The sequence below is a fragment of the Ailuropoda melanoleuca genome, chromosome 9 (assembly GCF_002007445.2).
Source record: "Ailuropoda melanoleuca isolate Jingjing chromosome 9, ASM200744v2, whole genome shotgun sequence".
Classification (NCBI taxonomy): Eukaryota; Metazoa; Chordata; class Mammalia; order Carnivora; family Ursidae; genus Ailuropoda; species Ailuropoda melanoleuca.
Window position 1 is genome coordinate 19,246,692 of NC_048226.1, and position 25,525 is coordinate 19,272,216.

Below are 25,525 nucleotides of genomic sequence, written 5' to 3' on the forward strand. Positions count from 1 at the left end.
GGCACTGAGTGGCATGAGGTGTCTCTACTGGCCGGGTTATGGGCCTCTGGGGTGGGTGTGAGGGGGCCACACACAGAGATTCTGGGTATGGTTTCCATGGGCAGGAAGGAGGTGGGGGGACGGCCCAGTGCACACCTGGAGCCCTTATAGGGCAGACTGAAGCCAGCTGCCAAGTTTTGGGGTTATCTGGGCCTCCTTCCTTCCATCACTGGTTTCCTTGCACACCTCAGGCCACCGTTACATCCTGCTTCTCCTCCCCAGCACCCTCCCTGCCCCTCCTACCCCTCCTTCTGTTGGGAACTGGCCTGTGCCTGAACCCCCAGGGCTGCACTCTGTCCAGGACCACGTGGGCACAGCCCCCACTGCCCCCAACCCCAGGTTTGCAGGGAGAGTGCCCTGCTCTGCTGTGCCAGCCCTGGGGCCTAACCACGGTCACCGTCCTTGCACATGGCCCAGCCCCTCATTCCACCTCCTTCCATGCCTCAGGCTGAAGGACCTTGCCTGACCCCATCTCACCCTCACTACTCCTCCCTTTTTCCTCTGCACTGCCCAGCACCCCAAACCAGTGTCCTGAGCTGGGGAGACCAACTGGGGCAAACACCTGGTTATGCGGTTAGGTGGCTGCAGTCTGTGGTCTCAAGGAGGGGTGTGTGGGGGGACTCTGGTCGCCACCTGGCCTTGGCCATGCTCTGCCCCTTGTGCTGAGGGGGAGGCAGTCTTCCTCTAAATGCAGCCCCCTCCCCAGCCAGTGCCCAGGCCAGGGAATATCTGCATCCGAGGTGAGGTGTGTCTGGGAGCTGCTGGGCATTCCAAGGCAGGTGGCTCTGGTCTCAGGTCAGACTCGCTAGGCCCCAGCAGCCTCCACCTCACACATCACAGCTGTGGGGCTGGTCCTCTTGCCGGAGCCTGGGGTCCTTGCCTGGCATACCTGAGCCTACAGCCAGGGCCGAGGGGCAAGTACTTATCCGCCAGGCCAGTCCAGGCTGGTTCAGAAAGGACTCTGCTCACGAGAGCAAAGGGCATGGAGGGCAACCCCACCCATCTGGGGCTGGAAGGGCAGGCGTTGGTGAAAAGAGGTGGAAAGGGGTAGACCTGAGTGAGGGCTCAGAACTGGGCAGGAAAGGGGCGCCTGGGTGGCACAGCGGTTAGGCGTCTGCCTTCGGCTCAGGGCGTGATCCCGGCGTTATGGGATCGAGCCCCCACATCAGGCTCCTCTGCTATGAGCCTGCTTCTTCCTCTCCCACTCCCCCTGCTTGTGTTCCCTCTCTCACTGGCTGTCTCTATCTCTGTAAAAAAAAAAAAAAAAATCTTTAAAAAAAAAAAAAAAAAAAGAACTGGGCAGGAAGGACTGGCCCTTCTCACTCCTCCCTTGTGCTCCTGGGGAGCAACCTCGAGGCCTCACCAGTCCCTTCTCTGTTGGTGCTGCCCCCACACTTCACCTTGCCCTCTCCCCCTCAGCCTTCCTCCTCCTCCTGCCTCTGAGGAATGTTGTCCAATCAAGGCTGTGTTCATGATTCTCACGTGAAGAATTGAACCAGTAGCCACTGCTGACATCTGTGGGTCACGTATTGTGTGCTGGGCTCTTTCCTTGATGTTTGCTCACTCCTCGTGGTGCAGGCAGAGCCACCCTGGCTTTCACAGGTGAGGACATTGAGTTCGGGAAGTCCAGCGGCCCAGTAGCCAAGGTGAGGACATTGGAGCCCACACCCTACACCAGGGCTCCACATTCCCCAGAGCTTGGGGCTGGATAATTCTTATTTAGCCACCCCCCCCAAAAAAGGAAACAGTCTAGAGGTCATGACAAGTAGCCTTTTTATTTTCCTGTGGTCCTGGGTTGACTTCCCCCCCTGGAGCCCCCAGGAGTCTAGCCAACAGGTATCCAACAGGAACTGTGGATTCTAACGACCCGGAGCCCCAAAACACTCAGTCCTGGTGAAAGTTCCCATCCATGTTCACTGGCCTGGTCCACAGCAGTGTCTGAAGCCAGAAGGATTTCCGATGAAGTTCTCAGTTAATACGAACATGTCATTCCCCAGGAGTCCCACCACCAACTCTCCGGGCACGCAGGCCTCCCATCTGTCCCTGCCACCTCCCCCAGTGCCGCCTGCATGCCTAAGTGGCCATCACACAGCCTGAGAATGGGTGGCACAGAACATTCTCCGCTTCCTGGCAAGATAACAAGAAAGCCTTATTTAATAACAAAGACTGTGGGGGTCTGATATCCCACCCCATGTCCGTCCGTGTGGGTTCAGGCCCATGGGCATCTGTGCTGCTCTGCACGTCTCAGCCACTGTGGCCAGAGGCCTGCCCCCCACCCCCCCCCGGCCCGGTGTCACGGACCCCCCTGCCCATGGAGACTGGACGGCCAGTTTCAAGCGACCATATGTGTGGGTGGAAAGAAGTCTGCAGGGAAAGCCAGTCTCCAAATAACAATATGGAAAAAATGTTAAAGAGACACGCACTAACATGGCATCGCTGCAAGCCTCATTCATTAAAATAAAAAGTAAGGAAAATTGGCATGGAAGTAAGGAAAATTACCGAGTATTTCCTGCAAGGAATATATGGGACATCCTTGGAAATTTCTTGAGGCATAATAAGTTTACTGTTCCTCTTCTCAAAAAAAAAAAAAAAACAACTATATCTCGCTGTGGCTCACCTGTCCCCCCCTCCCCTTCCAAAAGCAGTTATTTATGGCTGTAAAATATTCCCTGTTTAGGGCAACTTAAGAGAACAAACACTGCTGTTAGAGTTTCCCCTAGCAGTGAAGAATTTGGCACTTGGTCAGGATCTGAGGTTTGGGTATTTGCTTGCAGCCATTAATTGCTGTATAAAGCCTTTGAAAAAAGCCCTGTATCTGGACTTTTAGCTATAAAAGCCCATTTAGAACCAGTGGGAAGCTGGTCTTCAAGTTCTCGTCGACAGAGACTCCAGTCCCCAAGAAGGAACTCCCAATTACACATTTACTGGATAAACATATGGAAGCTACCTGGGGGGTCATTAACTGTGAAAATCCCTCCTGGAACCTCCCGTTGTGGGATGCCCAGATCTGGCCCCAGCACTGCTGCCTTCGTGTCCACAAGGGAGCCCAATGAGTATTGCTGTGGGACTGAGGACAGAAAGGTCTCTTTCTCTCCTCCAAACTAAGAATGCCTTGACCCACCTCCTTATTTTAAAAATTACTAATTAAATGCCAAGTACAGCTGCTTTGGCACATGCTGAGGGAATTATTTAGAAAACAAACACCTAAAATAAGGCGAGACACAAACTCTTCAGCTACAGGAGATGCTGCCCATGCGCCCTCTGCATGGCGGGGGCTGGGAGAGACTGGGGCTTCTGAGACAACAGATTCCAGACGTGCGCGTTGCTTGGCATGAGAGACAGTCAGGGTCAAAATAATCTTCTCACAAAAGCAACACTCTCCTTTGCCCATTGGGATGATGGCCACTGACGTGGAAAACCAGTGGAAATCACAATGCTTCCCACTCTGAGCCCGGGTCATTTCCCCACAGGATTTTGAGTGTTGACCCTGCTTCTTCCTTTGCCACTACATTTAATACAAAGTCCTTGATTCCTTCAGAATCTGGCACCCCCTCATGTCAGGACCCAATCTTTGTGGTCAGGATTCCATTGGGCCCAACAGGCTCCAATAGGAAGTGGCTCACATCAGTCCATTGGGACACCGATGTTGGGGTCCTTAACAAGGAGTGAACACTGATGGTTTGAAAATATTTTAATGAATCAGGTCACTGGGGGAACTCGTGACAGAGGGATCGCTGTCCGTATATTCATTAAAAGCTTTCCAATTTCCATCCATCAGTTCTGTTTGGCAATGTTTAATATATATGGCCCAAGTGAACATTTACACTAAAAACATTCTTTTGAGTAATGGCCAATAAGCATAAGAAATAAGGCTCCACCTCACTAGGGGTCAAAGAGAGGTAACATCTAAAACTCCATGCCATTCTAAGAGTAGCGCACTGCAAAGAGTCGAAGATAAGGTGCCTTTGATATAGCTGGTGACACCCAGCGCTGGTGAGATGTGGAGAAACAGACTTTCTTGTCCACAACTATGAGCAAAGATTGTTGCCATCTTTCTGGAAGGCATTTTGGAAGTATTTTTAAAAGTCTTAAAAATATGCTCACCAATTTATACTTCTAATGGTGTTGGGCTAGCTGTTTCAGACTAACCCTTCCATTAGGAACAACTAGAAAAGTGGGCAAAAATACATAAAACACTTGCTTGAAGGCACTGGAGTGACCCCAAGACATCAGGACTTGTGAGGCCAAGATCCTGGGGAGAAGGAGACAATCAGGAAGATAAACCTGACATTTAGTGACTCTTTCTCTCTTGGTGCATTCGCCAATTCAAAGCAGCTGAGAGGTTGAGGAGCCGATCAACAAACAGTGACAAAGAAGCTAAAAAATTAAGCAGAATGTTTAGCAGTCTCATAGGATACGGGGACAAAATGCAGTAAGGAGGAGGAGTAATGGAGTAATGGAAAGGAGTTCAGGTGGGCATCCCAGGTTTTCATTTTGGAGCTCTGAAGAGCTACCTAGAATGACTAACCATCCTGGTTTGTCTGGGACTGTTCTAGCTTTAGCACTGAAAGTCTCTTGCTTCAGGAAGCCATTCAGTCCCAGGCAAACTTGGATGGCTGATCAGCCTCAATTCACCCTGACACTAATTTTGAAGCCCAGCATCAAACCAACTCAGTACCTCATTCAATTAAGTAACCTGCCCCCTCCTAGATGTCTGCCAGAACCACAAGTAAATCTTCTCTGGAGAAAGATATCACTCAGGAACTCAAATTTACTCTGCAATTGTCATTCACAATGTCCAATATTCAATAAAAAATAACCAGGTCTGAAAAGGACAAGATTGCACCAAGAGAAAAAAAGTGGACAATAGAAACAGATCCACTGGGATTCTGATATTGCTGTTGTCAGGCTTCGAAAAACTAAAATAACTGAGATTAAAATGTTCTAGAAATTAAGTGATAAGGTGAATATTTTCAGTAACATCCTGGAATAAATCCATGAAAATTTTAGGACTTATAAAACATAGTAGCTAAAATTAAGGCATGAGTTAAGTTTAAAGATTAGACACAGTTGAAAAGAGAAAAAAGTGACCATGAAGGTAGGTTAGAAAAAACTATATACAGACTGAGGAGAAAAAAATTTAAAATATAGAAATATAATTCCTATAAAAATATAGAAAATATTAAGAGAAATATATATAATTAGAGTCCCAGAAGGAAGAAAGAGAAAGAATGAGGGCAAGAAATAATATTTAAGGAGATAATGGATAAGAATTGTCCAAAAATGATGAAAGACAGAAAGCCACATATTTAAGAAGAGCTATAAAGCCCAAGCCATATAAATGAAAAGAGAACCACACCTAGACACAACCTACTTGAATCTTGAAAACCAACAAGAAAATCCTGAAAGCAGCTGAAGGATAAAAGCCTTATTTTCTTCAAAAGAATCAATGAAAGCTAGTGGACAATGGAAGCATATCTTCAAAGTACTGAAAATAAATTTCTGCCAACCTAGAATTCTATGTGCAGCAAGAATACTCTTCAAAAGTGAAGGTGTTATGAAGACATTTTCAGACAAGTGAAAACTAAGAGTTTTTCACCGGGGCACTGGCATTAAAGAAACTACTAAAGGGCAGAAAGAAAGTGATCATAGATGAAAGAATAGAGATTCAGGGAAAGAATGAGAAGAAATAGAATGTGAGTAAATGAAGACCAACCGTACAAAACAATAATAATAATGTTTGGGGGACACTACAGGACATTTCATAATGATGAAAGATCAATCCACCAGGAAGACATAATAATTCTAACATAGCATCAAAATTGTTTAGCAAAAATTGACAGAGCAAAAATGAAAGAAGAAAAAAAAACAGGCAGATGAGTCTCCCTCAATACTAGGAGAGAAACACACCTCTCTTAGTAACTGAAAAAACAAGTAGACCAAAAAAAAAAAAAGTCAGTAATAATATTCAAGATTAAAACAACACATTTAACAAATGATCCTATTGATAAATGTAGAACTCTGCACTCCCAGATTGTGGAATGTGTATTCTTTTTAATTGCACATGATATAGTTGCTAAATATGGGACACGATGCAACTCTCAACACATTTCCTGTCACTGAAATCATGCTGAGTGTATTGTCAAGCAACAGTAAATGAAGCCAGAAATCAATAACTAGAAATCCCCCAAACAACTTTACATTAAGTAATACACTTCTAAATAACCCAGAGGTCAAAGAGGAACTCATGATGAAAATTGGAAAATAACTTGAATGGAATGATAATTAATAGGACAGAACAAAACCCATGAGGTGAAACTAAAGCTATACTGAAAGGGGTATGTTTGAGAAGGAAAAAGGCTAGCAATTAATGACCTAGGACAAATACTGCATGATTCCACCTCTATGAGTCACCTAGAGTTAGAGTACTCCTAGTTATAAGACAGAAAGTAGAATGGTGGTTGCCAGGGGCTGGGAACAGAAGGGGGAGGTGTTGTTTAATAGGTACAGAGTTTCAGTTTTGCAAGAGAAAAAGAATTCTGTGGATGGCTGGTAGTGATGGTTGCACAACAACGTCGATGTCAGAAAGCTACTGAACTGTGCACTTTAGGCAGTAAGATGGTACATTTTATGTTATTTATATTTTACCACAGTTTTTTAAAGTTTTAAACTAATGAACTACGCAGCCATCTCAAGGAGTTGAAAAACAAGAGCCAAAGTAAAAATAAAAGAAGATAAAAAGAAAGGGGTAATACATATAGTAGCAGAAATTAACTACACAGAAAACAAATTTACAATTAGAGGTGATTAACAAGCTAGAGTTGTTGTTGTTGTTGTTGTTTTAATGAGTGATAAAATCAATAGCAAGTTGGGTTTCCCAGGAAGCAGATTCTGGGTTGGAGATTAGCACATGGGAACCAGGACTGGGAAGGGAAGGGCCAGCAGGAAAGCAGGATCAGGCAGAGGGAGAATTTGAGCTGCAATTTAATCTCAAAAGAGTCCTCAGCCAAACATCCAAGCCAGTCTGAAGCTGAAATGACTGAAGAGTTGTCCTAAGTTGGGACTAGGGGCCAGACCTTCTATTCCATGTTGATCAGTCATGGGCTGCTGGCCACCCTAGTAAGGGTGTGTGGCCTTGGGTAAGGTGGTTCTCTTCAGTCAAGGCAACTCTCAGAGGGGGCTGATAGTAGCTGCTGTGTACCACCAGAACTCAAAGCAGCAGGGGGGGAATAAGCACTTCATCTCTGATGGGGGATTCTGGATAGCTCCTGCATTGTGAGCAAGAGAGAAAGAATGTCACAAATTACCACTGCCAGGAATGCAACGGGGAGCAGTGTGAAAGATCCTGTGGAGAACTGAGAAGAAAGCAAGAGTATTTTATGGATGGAATTATGCCAATCAGTTTGGAAATGTAGATGAAATCGACAAATCCTCCCCCAAAATAACTTTTCAAAACTGACATGAGAAGAAATGGAAAATATGAATAATCTTGTAAGTATTAAATGTATAATTAGAAAACCTTCCTATAAAGAAAATTCCAGGTCCAGATGTCTTCACCAGTGCATTCTTCCACATATTTAAGGTGGAAATATACCAATCTCACACAAATTCTTCCAGAGAATAGAAAATGAGGAAACACTACCCGATTTACCATCAAGCAAGCATAACCTTGATAATCAAAACCTGCCAAGATTGTTACAGAAAAGTAAAATTACAGACAAATCATTGTCATAAACACAGGTGTAAATATCTTTTTTTTTTTTAAAGATTTTATTTATTTATTTGACAGAGACAGAGACAGTCAGCGAGACAGGGAACACAAGCAGGGGGAGTGGGAGAGGAAGAAGCAGGCTCCCAGCAGAGGAGCCCGATGTGGGGCTCGATCCCATAACGCCGGGATCACGCCCTGAGCCGAAGGCAGACGCTCAACCGCTGTGCCACCCAGGCGCCCCCAGGTGTAAATATCTTAATCAAAATATTTGTCAACCAAGTCCATGATATATAAAAAGATATTCTGGGAATATAGAGGTGGTTTAATATTTAAGAAGGGAATGTAATTCAACACATTGACTGAATGAAGGAGGGAGTCCTATAGGTGTCACACTGTGTGAAGAAAAAGCATTCCATAAAATCCAACACCTATTCCTTTTTTAAAAAAATTATGTTCAATTAGCCAACATATAGTGCATCATTACTTTTTGATGTAGTGTTCAACAGTTTATTAGTTGTGTGTAACACCCAGTGCTCATCACCACAAGTGCCCTACTTAATACACATCACCCGGTCACCCCATTCCCCCCTGCCCCATATCCCTCTTTGTTTCCTGGAGTCCAGAGTCTTTCATAGTTTACCCCCTTCTCTGATTTCTTCCCATTTGGTTTTCTCTCCCCTCCCCTGTGGTCCTCTGCACTGTTCCTTAAGTTCCACATATGAGTTAAACCATATGGTAATTGTCTTTCTCTGCTGGACTTATTTCTTTCTTATTGACTTAGCATAATCCCCTCCAGTTCCATCCATGTCAGTGCAAATGGTGGGTATTCATCCTTTCTGAAGGCTGAGTAATATTCTGTTGTATATATGAACCATATCTTCTTTATCCATTCCTCTGTTGAAGGACATCTCGGCTCCTTCCACAGTTTGGCTATTGCCAACACCTATTCCTAATGAAAACTCTGTATAAGCTTGGAATAGAAGGGAATTTCTTATCAGATAAAAGGTATCCACAAAAAATCCTACTGCAAACATCAAACTTAACCACGAGATATTGTAAGTTTCCCCCTTGAGACCAGGAGACACAATCTGGACTAGAGAGGAGCAGCCTGGATGCCCACCCAGCCTTTGGACGAGTAGACTCTTCCAGGCTTCAGAGGTCATGGGGGCATAATCAGTGGTGGAAAGGAGTACTATGGCTGTAGGAGGGGGTGCAGAAGATCTGTGCGAAGCAGTGAGGGGATGTGACTCAGCTAAGATACAAAGAGTAAACTCTGGGCAGGTGGTGATAACTCTCCCCAGACTTGACGCAGCTGGCCTTTTGAGGTGCAGAGTGATTGAACCCCAGGATGTTGTTCACTCCAACTGAGTGAGGGCCAAGGGCTTGAGCTTCTGGCCAGGCTGTAGCCCCATTTGGGTGTGCTGCGGGGCCAAGCAGGTGTTAGACAGTAATCAACAGCAGCATGGGGTGGCCACTCAGCACATCCCCAGGAGCCTGAGTAGTGATCTGTTTACACTCACACCCCTGCCCCCACACCCCCCACCTTAGGGGCTCTTCTTGACCCTGGGGATGGGAAGAGGCATCTAGAGTGACACCAGACTTCTCACTTGCCTTGGTGGTAGTTGCTGGAGGCAAGGCAACTCAGACAAGTAAAGCCTGTACATCTTTTGAATAAAGGAAGTTTCCATGTTGTGCTGCTGAGTTCTGTGGATGAGGGAACTATAAAATCCCTTGGCTGCTGCAGGGGCCCTCTGAAACCAAGGGAAGAGGGAGTTTCACCCTTGGACAAGCTCTGCCTTGGGACTTTGGGTCCCTTTTATTTCTTCAGAACAGCCTGAGAGGATGAGATTCAGTGCCCCAATGCATTGGCTCCATCTCTGGGTGTCAGGGAGGGCCACTGGGTCTCCTTGTTTGTGGGCTGGCACATGGTGACAATTTGCAGATCAGGCTGCTTCCACAAGGAACTTAATCTCCAGGAGAACAGGTATGACCTGAATACCAAGCAGATGACCCAAGGATCAGCTGAAGGAGAGAGAGTGGATAGAGAAAAAAGAAGAACAAAAGGACATGTGCAGGTTTTAAGGGGAAAATCACTAAATTAATCTCTTCAGAGTGAGGCTCTTGAACTTGAGAGCCAAGGGTTGTTCCTGAGCCTCAGGGACACATGCTTGCAGCCTGGCACCCCTGTTGCAGCATTTTGGCCTCCAAAAGGGGCAGCAGAGATGTCCCTTCTCTCAGATTCTTCTGCTCTGGATTTGGAACAATCTGTAAAACCAATTAAATCAAGATGGTACCACAGACACTCCATCATTTCCTTTTTCCAACCCAGGGGACTCAGGACAGAGGCCCCAAAGAGGAAGGCTCCATGCCCCTCCCTTCTGGGCCAGCTTCCAACAGTTTTCCCAGCAGGACCCCTCCTCTCCACCACATTCCAGGGGCCCTTGCTCCACCCTCTCCATTTGCAGCTCTTAGGGACTGCTCCTTTGTTATAAATGCTTCCTTAAATCTACAGTATTACAAATCACAGTAGGAAACATTCTAAATACGAGGAAGCAACAAGCTAAAACATAAATCCCTCCCAATGCTTTTGATATTTACCCTTCCAGAGATTTTTCTGTATATGTATTATACCTATACTTAGCTTTTATTATTTTTTTTAGAAAAATGAGCTTGTTTCCAACATATAGTCATATATTTTGCTTCTTCACTCAATATCATGAAAATGCCATGTTATTACATGGATGAATTACAATTAATACTTTTGACTGCACAGTATTCTATTTTCTGGATTATTACAACTGAGCAAGCATCCTATTGTTGGGCATTTAAATTGAAAATTACTCTGAAAATTCTTTTGCCATTGACACTCAATTTTTTTACTCTTTTTTGCAATATTTCTTTGTTTAAGATTTTATTTATTTATTTATTTGATAGAGAGAATGTGTGCCCACATGCACGCATGTGCAAAGAGAGAGTCTTTTCTGTAATATTTCTTAAATTGTCATGAACACTCTGATTATTTCATTTTCCTGGCACCTCTGTAGTCCCAACCACTGTGTTATGACATTTGTTCTCTTTCAGGCAGGTAAATATTTACTGCACATCCCTATTTCTTGGAGGGCCCAGAAGACATATGACATGTGGCTCTGATCTCTAAAGAGATAATAGTCCTATTAATAATGATTTTGATTGTATTAGTTTCCTTTTGATAGTGTAACAAATTGCCACAAGCAAAGTGGCTTAAAACAACACACATTTATTATCTTACAGTTTTGCAAGTCCAAAGTCCAACATGGGTCTCATCGGATTAAAACCAAGGATTTTTCAGGCTGCATTCCTTTCTGGAGGTTCTAGGGGGTAATCCATTTCCTAGCCTTTTCCAGCTTCTGGAGGCCAGCCACAATCCTGAGTTCTTTGTCTCTTCTTCCATCTCCAAAGCCAGTAGCATTGTACCTCTCTGTGCCTCCCTCCGTAGGCACAGCTTTCCTCTGATCACAACTGGGAAAGGATCCTCAATTCTAAGGATTTGTGTGATTACATTGGGTCCCCCTGGAAAATCCAGGATAATCTCCCCATCCAATGTCCTTAACCTTAATTGCATCTGCAACATCCCTTTTTCCCTGTGAGCTAACAAATTCACAGGTCCCAGGGATAAGGGTGTGGACATCTCTGGTGGTAGCAGACCTTATTCTGTCCACCCCATGATAACCACCACCATTTGTTGAGTAGTTACTGTCAGTGCTAAACGAAGTACTTCAGGGATTATCTCAACCCAGCTCCTAATCCATGAGGCCGATATTATGATTTATCCTCACTGGGCAGATGAGGGAAGTAAGACCAAGAATAATGATTTGGAGGTTGAGGCTAATTCTCAGGAGTAGCACAAGTCAGTGAGAATTGTGAGCCTTCTCACTTTATTTATTTACTTATTTATTTACTTGTTTGTTTGTTTGTTTGTTTATTTAAAGACAACATTAATACCTTAACATAGACCCAGAGCTTTTTGGGGAATTTCTGTTTATAAACACTGAGCTGGCCAACTCTGTTTTTAATCTACATTGTTGGTAAAGGGTTATGAAATCCTCCTCTGAAAAGCTTTTGAGCTGGGTCAGGCCTGAAGTCATCCCGCCACTGAGGCAGGGGTTTGGGCCACCATTTTGCCAAGCCTGGTATATTGTCTATGGAACCAGATATAGCTTTGTGTGACTTCCAGACCCCAAATAATGCTTGTGAAACCTGCTAGGTTGCACTTAGGCCCTCATTTAAAGAGGGGTGAGGGGGCTGAGTGACTCAGCTCCCATCTGTTGGAGGGAGATGGGTCTTCTTCAGCTTTTGGAAAGGCTTTTCAACAGTCTCCTGTCTGTGGATATGGGGGTTTAGCTCATTGCCCTTGTTGCAGCACAATGAAGATTGGAACGCAGGCTCCAGAGAGAGTAATCATATGCCGTCAGACCTATGGGTCTTCATCCAGAAGGGGGATACAAGAAGTATAAAAGGAACAAGTCTGAGTAGCCGCCTGGTGCCTCCAGGGCAGAGGGACTTTCTCTTCCTCAGAGGAACTAAAATGAGGGGATGTTGGCACCCCTTGGGAGCAGGGTTGCCAGATTTAGCAAGGAAAAACAGTACACTGGCTACATTTGATTTGGGTTAAATTCCAGATAAACAATGAAGTATAAACCTGTGATTGGTTCACATTCAGCAAAGACAGCTACATGGCATGGATCCCCCGAGTGAGGAAAACCAGATAGAGGAGGTTGTGTTTCACTTCTGGGGCCATGCAGGGCAGAGTAAGAACAGGTCCAACAGGTAACAGGAGGAATCACAGCTCAGGATCAGGAAATCAGGTCCCTGTTATAAAGCAGGTGTGGACTGGTCAGAACGGCCAAAATTAACAAGTCAGAAAACAGCAGATGTTGGCAAAGATGTGGAGAAAGGAGAACCCTCTTACACTGTTGGTGGGAATGCAAGCTGGTACAGCCACTCTGGAAAACAGCATGGAGGTTCCTCAAAAAGTTGAAAATAAAGCTACCCTATGGCCCAGGAATTGCACTACTAGGTATGTACCCCAAATATACAAATGTAGTGATCTGAAGGGGCACCTGCACCCCAATGTTTATAGCAGCAATATCCACAATAGCCAAACTGTGGAAAGAGCCCAGATGTCCATTGACAGATGAATGGATAGAGAAGATGTGGGATATACACATAATGGAATATTACTCAACCATCAAAAAAATGAAATCTTGCCATTTGCAATGATGTAGATGGAACAACATGGATGGGACTATGCTAAGTGAAATAACTCAATTAGAGAAAGATAATTATCATATGATCTCACTCATATGTGGAATTTACGAAACAAACAGGATCATAGGGAAAGGGAGGGAAAAATAAAACAAGATGAAATCAGAGAGGGAGACAAACCAAAACAGACTCTTAATCATAAAAAACAAACTGAAGGTTGCTGGAGGGGCAGGGGATGGGAGCATGGGGTAACTGGGTGACGGGCATTAAGGAGGGCACGTGATGCGATGAACACTGGGTGTTATATAGAACTGATGAATCACTGAACTCTACCTCTGAAATTAATAATACATTATATGTTAATTAATTGAATTTAAATAAAAATAATAAATAAAGCAGGTGTGGACACAACCCTTTGGGGAGAGCATCCAATGTCTGATAGAATGTGGGATGGTGGCACACGAGAATTTTTGTGAACCTCAAAGGACAGGGTGACCTCAGCTGACTCAGGCTTCACAGAAGAATGTACTAGATGCTCTAGGCACACAAAGAAGGGCATAACTCTGTGCCCAAGGGAATCTGAAGGGATTCCTTTCAAAGCAGGGTATCAGAGGGACTTATGGGGGGTTCAGGGAGACAGAGAGAGCTGATGGGGGGGTCATGAGGTTGAGGGTCCAGAGAAGAACTCGCCTCATGGGCAGCTCCTAAGTGGCATTTTATTACCTTGCCTGCATGGCAAGGGTGGGGATGCCAGCAGGCTTGGATGAATTGTTGGGTTGGGTTGGCATATTTGAGTCTGCTTGTGAACAGTTTTGAATGCCCTGCTGAGATGGGTGGACTTTGTCCCAAAATTTTGGATGGAGGGGGCGGGGTGTAATGAAACCAGTGATAAAAAACCAAACAGAAAGCACGTCCAATAGCTGAGGACAGGGCTGCATGGAGGGCTTTGTGTCACCTGCCCGAGAGGCAATGTGTCATTTTTCTCCCTGGTCCTCACTTCCCCAGCTTTGGAAATCCTAAGGAATGGAAACTGAACAGGACTAAAGTCCCTATGGGTTTAAATTATTTGATTTTACATGCCATTTGGAATTCTTCTCCTACTAGGAAGTATTTACGCTTGAAAGAGAAACTTCAGTCCTATATCATAATAGCTAGTCATACAAGAGATTGTCAAGAACTGGTTAACTAGCAGATGTGTTGACTGGGACAAGCCCAGTTCCTAATTGGGAGGAAGCAGCAGGAATTTCGAGGACAAGCCATGATGGCAGAGAGTCTGTCCCATCTGCCAACAGGCAGCCTCCAATTCCAGGAAGAGCCAGAGAGGAGCTGGGGGTTGGCCAAGGAGGAAATTTTATTTTGGGTCATTACGAGCTCTCCATTAATACTTGAAATGGGAGGGTGTTTTTATTTTTTTTTCTTTTAAATAATTTTTTATTATGTTATGTTAGTCACCATACAGTATATCCTTAGTTTTTGATGTAGGGAGTGTGTTTTTAAATGGATCGGCTTACCAAGGAACATTAAAGGCATTTGAGGATGCTGCATATATCTGACAAATGGTCATTCCTGGAAAGAACAAGATCGATAACTTCCAGCGCAGCTGTGAAGGGAGGTGTGTCCAGTGCACAGAAGCAGACCGATACATACGTGTGGCTGAAGAAGCCACTTTGTCAATCCCACCGGGGCTTCTCTCATTCACTTGATAGTCTCTTGGGTTCTCCAGGCAGCTGGGTGACCCTGCCAGTGTGTGGTTCTGAGAAAAACTTCCACTGCTCCTCAAGATGCAGGCCTTCAGTTCACGCTCCCTAACTCCAGCACCTGGGTTCTGAACGGAGGCTTCTTTGAGGGGCCACACCTGATCTCAGTCTTCTCCCTGGCTTGGCCACAATTTTTGGGCTTATGACCAGAAGCCGGACGCCCAGCCCCAATGGAGAAAGCATTGGTTCTTGCACTATAGCAAGGGACAGAAGTTTTAAGTAACAAAGTCCAGCTCTTGGTACATCCTCTCTTCCCAGGGACCCATTAAAACTATAGCAGCTTTTATTGAAGAACCAGTGGTCAGATGTCTTCAGCTTTAAACGTGTCAGTCCTCCCTGAATGTTGTTGCAATGGCATAAAAAGCCAACTTTTCCAGAATTATAGTCTTGTGACCACAAAAGATAAATATTCTTAGGCGACTATTCTCTGCATGAATCAGGGGTCTCTTTCTCTTTTTCGTGGGCACATTGGAAATGTTACACACACTCACACGCTCCTTCATCCTCGCGGAGCCCCGCAAGTAAGCAGGAAATGGGGAGGATTTGATTCAGGTGCACTGTGGTTATTTATTCCCTGTAAACTCTCCAGAAAATCTGTCCACCCTGATTCAACCAACCAACCAGCTATTTTTGAAAACTGCGTAACAATTGTTGACTGAGTAACACCAGTAATAAACCTGCATGTATCAACAGGTGGGAGCAAATGAGGGCACGCAACCCACCGTTAAGTGAAGATGCTCCCTGGTGTCTGAACTTGGGCTAAGGCCCCAAAGCTGGGGACAACAGGAAGGAAGCACCTCCCATATTTCAAAAGAGCACCAAATAGCTACCAGAAATCCATTCTGGGATTTGCTAAGTCTACACAGGTTTTGTAGCCCTTGTCCCCATAGCACCAGCCAACAAACCGCAGAGAATTAAGAGAAATGGGGTCAGGGAGGGATTTGATAGGAGCAGTGGGGTCATCACCTGGTCAGGGGGTGCTGGGGTAAGACCCTCAAACCATGTCAGGTGGTGCCAAGAGACCTCTTTAGAGATCGGGGTGCTTGCCAAAAGAGGAGACAGTCATTGCATATTCTGGTTAAATGTTTGCCCATTGGGTGCAATTAATCAAGCTGTACCTGGTGGAAGATTTTCTGATATATTTGATAAGTGTGACTTGGTGTCTGAAGATGGAAATGAGCAGAGGGAATGATGCCTGCTTCTCTCTTGGAAAACTCCAAGGTTGAGAGACTGGCTGGACCAGCCCAAGACTGCAGGGTGAGGGCAATGGGCAGTGGTGGGGCAGTCTACACTTAGGCCGTTGGGTATGGTGGGGTAATGTGGGTAGCCACAGAAGGTGTTCAGCTCGAGCAATCTTGAAGGAGCCTTGTCCCAGGGAGTGGTGTCCTGGGACAAGAGGAATCCCGCAGAAGCTCTGAAGAGCCCACCAGGTACAGGGGGTAAGGGAAGTGTGTTTGTTGGTCAAGGTCCCAGCAGAAATTCACCCCAGATGGTTAGCATGAAGAGATTTGTACAAATCAGATTTACTTAGGTAAAATTTATGTAAAATGAAATTCATCCTTTCTAGATACATCATTTAATGAGTTTTCCCAAATGTTTACAGTTGTGTAACCACCACCACAAACACGATATAAAACATTTATATTGCCCCTCAAAGTTCCCTCATGTCCCTCTACAGCCAACCCCCTCTCTTTCCTCCCAGTCCCTGGCTACCACTGGCAGGTGTTCTGTCCTTACAGTTTTTTTTTTAATTTTATTTTATTATATTATGTTAATCACCATACAGTACATCCCCAGATTCCGATGTAAAGTTTGATGCTTCATTAGTTGCGTATAACACCCAGTGCACCATGCAATACGTGCCCTCCTTACTACCCATCACCAGTCTATCCCATTCCCCCACCCCCTCCCCTCTGAAGTCTTCAGTTTGTTTCTCATAGTCCATAGTCTCTCATGTTTCATTCCCCCTTCTGATTACCCCCCTTTTCTTTATCCCTTTCTTCCCCTACCGATCATCCTAGTTCTTATGTTCCATAGATGAGAGAAATCATATGATAATTGTCTTTCTCTGCTTGACTTATTTCACTTAGCATTATCTCCTCCAGTGCCGTCCATGTTGCAGCAAATGTTGAGAATTCGTTCTTTCTGATAGCTGAGTAATATTCCATTGTATATATGGACCACAGCTTCTTAATCCAGTCATCTGTTGAAGGGCATCTCGGCTCCTTCCATGATTTGGCTATTGTGGACAATGTCCTTACAGTTTTGTCTTTGCTGGAACACCATGTAAATGACATCATAGAGTATGTAGCCTCTTGTATTCAGCTTCTTTCACCTAGCATGATGTTTTTGAGATCCATCCATGTTGAGTGTGTCAGTAGTTTGTTCCCTTTTAGTCAATGGATAGCATTCCATTATATGGATGTACCTTTGTTCATCCATTCATTTGTTGAAGGACTTTTGATTGTTTCTACTTTTGGTGATTAGGAATAACATGGCTATACATATTCACATACAGGTCTTTGTGTATATGTATGTTTTCATTTCTCTTGTATACATAATTAAGAGTAGAAATTCTGGGTTGTAAGATAAGTGTATGTTTAACTTTCTAGGAAACTGGCTAATTTTTTTCTCCATAGTGGTTGTATCATTTTGTATTCTTGTCAGCAGTATATGAGAGTTCCATTTCTTCCCCATGCTTGTCAGCACTTAATATTGTCAGTATTTTTAATTTTAGCCATTCTATTAGGTGTGTAGTAGTATCTCATGAGGTTTTATTTGGCTTTTCCCTGGTGACTAATGATGTGGAGCATCCTTTCATGTGCTTATTTGCTATCCATATATCTTTGGTGAAGTATCTGTTCAAATATTTTGCCAATTTTTGAGTTATCTTCTTACTGAATTAAAGAATTCTTTGCATAATTTAAATACAAGTCCTTTGTCAGATATGTACTCTGCAAACATTTTCTCCTAGTCTGTACTTTGTCTCTTCATTTTTAAAGGTGTCTTTTGAAGAACAAAAGTCTTAAAATTTTGATGAAGTCCCGTTTATCAATCTTTTTCTTTTGTACTTGGTGATTTTTATGTTGTAGCTAATAAATCTATGCCTGATGCAAGTTCACACAGGTATTGCCCTGTCTTTCCTTCTCAAAACTTCATAGTTTAAGCTCTTACATTTAGGTGTGCAATCCACTTGAAGTTAATTCTAAAATATGGTGTGAGGTGAGGGCTGAGGTTCATTCCAAATGTATATCCAATTGTTAAGACATCATTTGCTGAAAAGATCAGAGTCCTTTTTTATTGAAGAATAAAATACTTGCAGAAAAGCACATATGTTATAAGTGTACAGCTCAATGAATTTTCACAAACTGAACAGATGTGTTATCAGCCCCCAGATCAGGAAACAGACCATTTATAGCTCCCCAGAATCCCCCTCTTATTCCCTTCCAGTCACTATGCACTGGCCGCATCCTATCCTTAATAACCACTATCCTGACTTCCAACAGCTAAGATTAGTTTTGCCCGTTTTAAAACTTTGTATAAATGTGATTATATATGACGTCTTCTTTTAATCTGTATTCTTTCACTCAACATTATATTTGGGGTTTTTTAAATGGAAGTGGTTTTTTTAAAAGATTTATTAATTTTGAGAGACTGAGAGAGACAGTACAGGGGTAGAGGGAGAGGAGAAAGGGAATCTCAAGCAGACTCCCCATTGAGCAGGGAGTCTGATGTGGGGCTCAATCTCTCAACCCATGAGACCACGGCTTGAGTCAAAATCAAGAGTTTGGAGGTTTAACCAATTGAGCCACCCAGGCACACCCACAAATATGTAAGATTCATACATGTTGTTGCCTACCATTATAGATCACTGATACTCACTGCTGTGCTGTATTCCACTGAATGACTATACTACAATTTATTTATCCATTTTTTTGTTAATATTCATGTGTGTAGTGTCCACGTTGGGACTTTTATGAATAGCAAACATACATTTTAACTGGCTGTATTTCTGCGAATGGAACTGCAGATGGGGTATGGGCTTTGTGTATGTTCAATTTTATCAGACACACCAGACTGTTCCAAAATGTTCACACCACTTCACGCCCTCTCTAGCATGTAGGAAAGGTCTAGTTACTCCACATCCTCATCAGCACTTGGCATTTTCCACTGTTTTTATTTTAGCCATTCTAGTGAGTATGCAGTGATATCACATTGCAGTTTTTCATTTGTCATTTCCTGATGGCTAACAAGGTTGAACTCCTTTCTATATGTTTATGAACACATGAAAGGGGCTATTTTGATATGTTCTTTTGTAAAGTGTCTGTTCAAGTGTTATGCTTATTTTTATGTTAGGTTGTGTTTTTTTCTTATGGATGTGTAGGGGTTAATATGTGTTCTGTATACAAGTCCTTTGTCAGACTTCTTTGTTGCCAATAGCTATTTCTGATATCTCACTCTATGTGTTGTTTTTTGAAGAATATTTCTGAAGGCACTACTTTGGATGGGATGTTGAGCACCTGGGGCTGGTGACAGCAGGGAGCTCTTCCTGCTCTGAGGATGACGTCCGAGGGGATGAAACTGTATTACTTGAGCCCAGTGAGGGCTGGAGCTGAGGAAGTGGGGCAGCCCAGCTGGAGTTATGGTCATGAGAGCACACGACTGCCAGGTGCAGCCCTGAGGCAAAGATGAGTGGGAAATCCCCCTCTCCTCTCACCTTCCCTTCTCCCATTGGGACCTCCATTGGCTGAACCCAGAAATCATCAAGGAAGCCCAAAAGGTGTAGTCCCCAGTAGTCAGCCTCTGGATCACAAAGGAAGACAGAAGGAGGAGGCATGGATCAGGGGACGGGGTGCAGTGGATAGTAACCAGCAAAGAGAAGGTGCAAGAGATTGCCCAAAGACGTATCTCTCAGGTTAAGACACTATGCAGCAGAGCTAGTTAAGTGAAAAAGAAAAACTAGTTTTTGCTCCCTTCCTTTAATCCTCTACCTCCCTTGCCCCAAGCCTAGAGGAGCCAGGAAAGGGAGAGGAAGGGAGAGAGAACTAGGAAAAGGACACACGATGTCCCTTCCCACTGCCTGGTTGGGCCAGGACAGAGCTTGGCTTGGACGTGAGATTCAAATTTTGATTGGGATTGGACTCAACTGAATACCTGAAAGTGAGCCACCTTTACAGAAGCAAGGCTTGTTCCTACCGTTAAAAATGCTTGGGAAGCTGAGGTGGGTTGGCTCACTGAGATGCTGTCAAGGGAAGGATGATGTAGAGAACTTACCTGAAGGCCAGGGTGGAAGGAAGATCAAGCCATTTCCTGTTTGTTCCTCACTGATTCAGACTGTTCAACAGACCAGTTCTAAATAACTTAAATCTCTCTCTGTTCCAACATGCTTGAGACTACGTACTTTTCATGCATTGTCTTATTCACATTCACAAACACTCTGTGGGTCAGTACTAGTGTAATCTCTGCTTTATAAACACGAAAACTGAGGCATCAGGTTACAAGGCCATATTGACCTGGTTTGAAGTCCAGCAAATCTGATTCTAGAGTCCAAGTTAAATTTTTTTAAAATAAGACTATATGTTTAGAGCAATTTTAGGTTCAAAGAAATTTTGAGAGGAAGGTACAGGGAGTTGCCCTATAACCCCTGCCTCACACATGTACAGCTTCCCCCACTATCACTGTATCACAGCGGCACATTTGTTACAATTGGTGAACCTACACTGACACATCATTATCACCCAAATTCCATAATTTACATTAGGGTTCACTCTTGGTGTTCTACATTCTATGGGTTTGAACAATTTGTATAATGACATGTATTTACCATTATAGAAACACATAGATTTATTTTCACTATCCTAAAATTCCTTTGTGCCCTGCCTGTTCATCCTTCCCGCTACCTTCAACCCCTGGCAACCACTGATCTTTTTAATGTCTCCATAGTTTTGCCTTTTCCAGAATGTTACATAGTTGGAGTTGTACAGTATGCGGCATTTTCAGATTGACTTCTTTCACTCAGTAACAAGAATTTAAGTTTCCTCCATGTCTTTTCATGACTTCGTAACTCCTTCCTTTTTAGTGCTAAGTAATATACTATTGTCTGGTTGTATCACAGGTTCTTTATCCATTTACCTCCTAAAGGACATCTTGATTGTTTCCCAAGATTTGCCAACTATAAATAAAGCTGCTATGGACATTTGTGTGCAGGGTATTCGTGTGGATGTAAGTTTTCAGTTCATTTGGGTAAGTTAATACCAAGCAGCACAATTGCTTAATTGTATGCTTAAGAATATGATTAGTTTTATAAGCAGCATGCAACTGCCAAACTGCCTTCCAAAGTGCCTGCATCATTTTGCATTTCTACCAGCAATGAATGAGAGTTCCTGTCGCTCCACATCCTCACCAGCATTTGGTGTTGTCAGTGTTCTCAATTTTGGCCATCTAATAGGTATGTAGTAGTATCACATTATTGCTTTAATTTGCACTTCCCTGATGCTATATGACGTGGAGCACATTTTCATGTGCTTATTTACCATATGCATATCTTCTTTGGTGAGGTGCCTGTTAGGGTCTTTAGCCCAGTTTTTAATTGGGTTGTTTGTCTTCTTATTGTTCAGTTTGAAGAGTTCTTTGTATATTTTGGATAATGGTCCTTTATCAGATATGCCTTTGCAAATATTTTCTCCTACTCTATGACTTGTCTTCTCATTCTCTTGACATTATCTTTCACAAAGAGGAAGTTTTTAATTTTCATTAAGTCCAGCTCCCCAATTGTTTCTTTCATGGATTGTGTCTTTGCTGTTTTATCTAAAAAGGCATCCCCGTACCCAAGGTCATCTAGATTTTCTCCTATGTTATATTCTAGGAGTTTTATAGTTTTACATTTGCTTTTAGGTCTATGATCCATTTTGAGTTTATTTTTGTGAAGGTTATAAAGTATGTGTCTAGACTTATTTTTCTGCATGTGGGTATGCACTTGTTTCAGTGCCATTTGTTGAAAAGACTGTCTTTGCTCCATTGTATTGCCTTTGTTCCTTTGTCAAAGATCAGTTGACTATATTTAAGTAGGTATATTTTGGGGGTCTTTATTCTGTTCTATTGATCTAGTTGTCTATTCTTTTGCTAATACCATACTGTCTTGATTACTGTAGCTTTATATTAAGTTTTTAAGTCAGGAAGTATCAGTCCTCCAACATTGTTCTTCTCCTTAAATATTGTGTTGGCTATTCTGGGTCTTTTCCCTCTCCATATAAACTTTAGAATCAGTTTGTCAATACCCATAAAATAACTTGCTGGGATTTTGGTTGGAATTGCAGGGAATCTAGAGATGAAGTTGGGAAGAACTGAAGTCTTGACAATATTGAGTCTTCCTGTCCATGAACATGGAATATTTCTCCATTTATTTAGTTGTTCTTTAATTCAACTCATCAGAGTATTTTAGTTTTCCTCATATAGATTGTTTTTATTATGTTCAGTTAGCCAACATGTAGTTTATCATTAGTTTTTTATGTAGTGTTCAATGATTCATTAGTTGTGTATAACACCCAGTGCTCATCACAACATGTGCCCTCCTCAATACCCATCACCCAGCTAGATTTATATTTTTTTTACATTTATACCTCAGTACTTCATTTGGGGGAGTACTAATGTAAACGGTACTGTGTTTTTAACTTCAAATTCCACTTGTTCATTGATGGCATATAGGAAAGTAACTGACTTTTATATATTAACCTTATGCCTTGCAACCTTGCCATAATTGCTTATTAGTTCCAAGAGTTATTTAAAAAAATATTCATATGTTTAATTCTTATGCCACTGTTTTCTGATGAACATAGCATTGTGCTTTATGCAAGATTGGAAACCTCAAAATAATCACCATAAACTTCTAAGACTTATGGGAGAATAAACTAGTATTCACAGATATAAGATGAAATCCAAAATGTTGGAATTATAAATATTTAGATCAGCCCAGACTAGAAGAACAGCCCAGGCCACCATCAGAAGAATGAAATGTGATATAGTCCAAGATGTATCCTTAAAGTTTTGACACAACCCTCAGTCTGAACTCTGAAGGTTGATCTTCAGTTCAGTCCAGCCAGCAGAAATTGACCATGCAAATTTCCATTGTCTTTATTGCTCAGATTACGTACATTCTAGAAGGTTCCTTTAGTGCTACAGTGTTGTACTTTTTGTCCCAGCAATTTGAGGGCATGCAAATTCCACAAAGTTGTCAATAAGAACATGCTGTGCTCTTTCTTCATCACAATTAGACAGATTGTCATCTGCAATCATTGTACTGAAGTCTAAAAGAAGATTCCAAGTATCTTTTGATATTGTTCATTTCTGATGTTCTACAAAAATTTATTCCATAAGTTTAAAAATTTAAATCTTCCTTAAGCACTAAATTCAAGTAGGCAATGGCCACTTCTAGATCTAATCCTTTCTGTCTTGGATTCTTTGCAAAACTAAAATAAACTGATAAAAATCCTTAAATCATCCTGATTCTTTCAATTCTTGTTCCATCTTGGGTATCTGGGCCTTTAGGTTTCAATGTCATACCATCCATGAACTCCTGTTTGGGAAACTTGCCCCATGTTGCTGCTCTGAACTTCCACGCAACAATCAACACACTAATGCTGGCTGGATCAAGTGCTAGGTCATCACAGGACTGTTGTATACCATCTATTCAAATTTTATTTTCATCTTGAGAATCCATGTATCTTTTGTATAGTTGTTCTAACTTCTTTTTCAATGATCCTTTTATACTCTCTCATATATAAAGTTCAGGATTTTAGAAAAAAAAATTATCTGTTGCAACATCTAACTTCCAGTCATTTTGAGAAAGAAAACTTAAAGCTGTTTTTTTCACTAGATTGTGTGAAGATCATAAACTGACACATTTTATCCTTCTGCAATGATTTCAACTTGCTCCTGTTGGTGTCCTCTTCTCACCTCCTCCTCTGGCTCAGCAATGAATCAGTTCCAGGAGATTTTTGTTGATTCTTTCAGATTTTCTACATATATGAAATGTATGATCATGTCATCTGTGAACAAAGATAATTTTATTTCTTCATTCCAATCTGTATGCCTTTATTTCCTTTTCCTGTCTTATGGCATTATTTTAACTTCTAGTACAATGTTGAAATGGAGTGGTGCAAGGGGATATCCTTGTCTTGTTCCTGATCTTAGTGGGAATGTTTTAATTTCCTCATAATTAAATATAATGTTAGCATTAGGGTTTTTGTATTCTTTTTTTTTCCTGTGCCTACTTGGTATTCAGAATTGATTTTATTTTATTTTTTTATAATAATTTTTTATTATGCTATGTTAGTCACCATACAGTATATCCTTAGTTTTTGATGTAGTGTTCCATGATTCATTATTTGCATATAACACCCAGTGCACCATATAATATGTGCCCTCCTTAATACCCATCACCAGCCTATCCCAGTCGCCCACCCCCCTCCCCTCTGAAGCCTTCAGTTTGTTTCCCAGAGTCCATAGTCTCTCATGCAGATATTCTTTATCAAGTGGAGGAAGTTCCCCTCTATTCTTAGTTTACTGAGCGTTTTTATCATGAATGAACTTCAGATTTTGTCAAATGCTTTTTCTGCACCAATTGTTATGATTTTTCTTTTTAGCCTGTTGATGTGGCAAAATACATCGTTGCATTCAACTTGTGAATATTTTATCGAGGAATTTTGCATCTATATTAATGAGAGATATGGTCTTTAGTTTTCTTTTCTTATAATATGTTTGTCTGGTTTGAGCATTAGGGTAATACCAGACTCTTATAATAAGTTAGGAGGTATTCCCTCTGCTTGTATCCCCTCAAAAAGATTGCAGGGATTGGTATCATTTCTTCCTTAAATGTTTGGTAGAATTCACCAGTGAACCTATCTGTTTGAAAGGTTATTAATTTCATTTATTTAATAGATATAGACCTATTTGGACTATCTATTTCTTCTTGTGTGACTTTTGGTACATTGTGTCTTTCAAGGATTGGTCCATTTCATCCAGGTTATCAAATTTGTAAGTATAAATTTTTTCATAGTATTCCTTTATTATCCTTCTAATGTCCATAGGATCTGCAATGATGCCCCTTCTTTCATGTTTGGTATTAGTAATTTGTGTCCTCTCTCTTAGAAAAAAGAGAATTGATCTGGCTAGAGGCTTATTAATTTTATTAATCTTTCAAATAACCAGCTTTTGTTTTGTTGATTTTTTTCTATTGATTTCCTGTTTTCAATTTCATTGATTTCTGCTCAGATCATTATTATTTCTTTTCTTTTACTTTGTCTTTAATTTGCTCTTCTTTTTCTAGTATCCTAAGATGAAAGCTTAGATTATTGATTTTGGATTTTTCTTCTTTTCCAGTATATGCATTCAATGCTATAAATTTCCTTCTAAGCACTGCTTTCACTGCATCCTACAAATTCTTTTAAGTTGTGCTTTCCTTTTCATTTAGTTTAAAGTATTTTTAAATTTCTTCTTTGACTCATGTGTTATTTAGAAATGTGCTGTTTGATCTACATATATTTCAGGATTTTCTAGTTACTTTCTGTTATTGATTTCTAGTTTAATTCTACTGTGGTCTGAGATCAGATGTTGTGATCTCTATTCTTTCAGATTTGTTAAGGGGTGTATTATGGCCCAGAACGTGGTCTGCCTTGGTGAATGTTCCTTTGAGGTTGAGAAAAATGTGCATTCTCTGTTGTTAGATGAAGTAGTCTATAGATGTCAAATATATCCCGTTGATTGTAGGTGGTGTTGA

General features: G+C 42.1%; 1 pseudogene; it reads right to left on the reverse strand.

The window, feature by feature from the left end:
• Positions 1–22,923: 22,923 nt before the first annotated feature.
• LOC100478176 lies at positions 22,924–23,675 on the reverse strand (annotated as a pseudogene).
• Between the last annotated feature and the right edge of the window lie 1,850 nt (positions 23,676–25,525).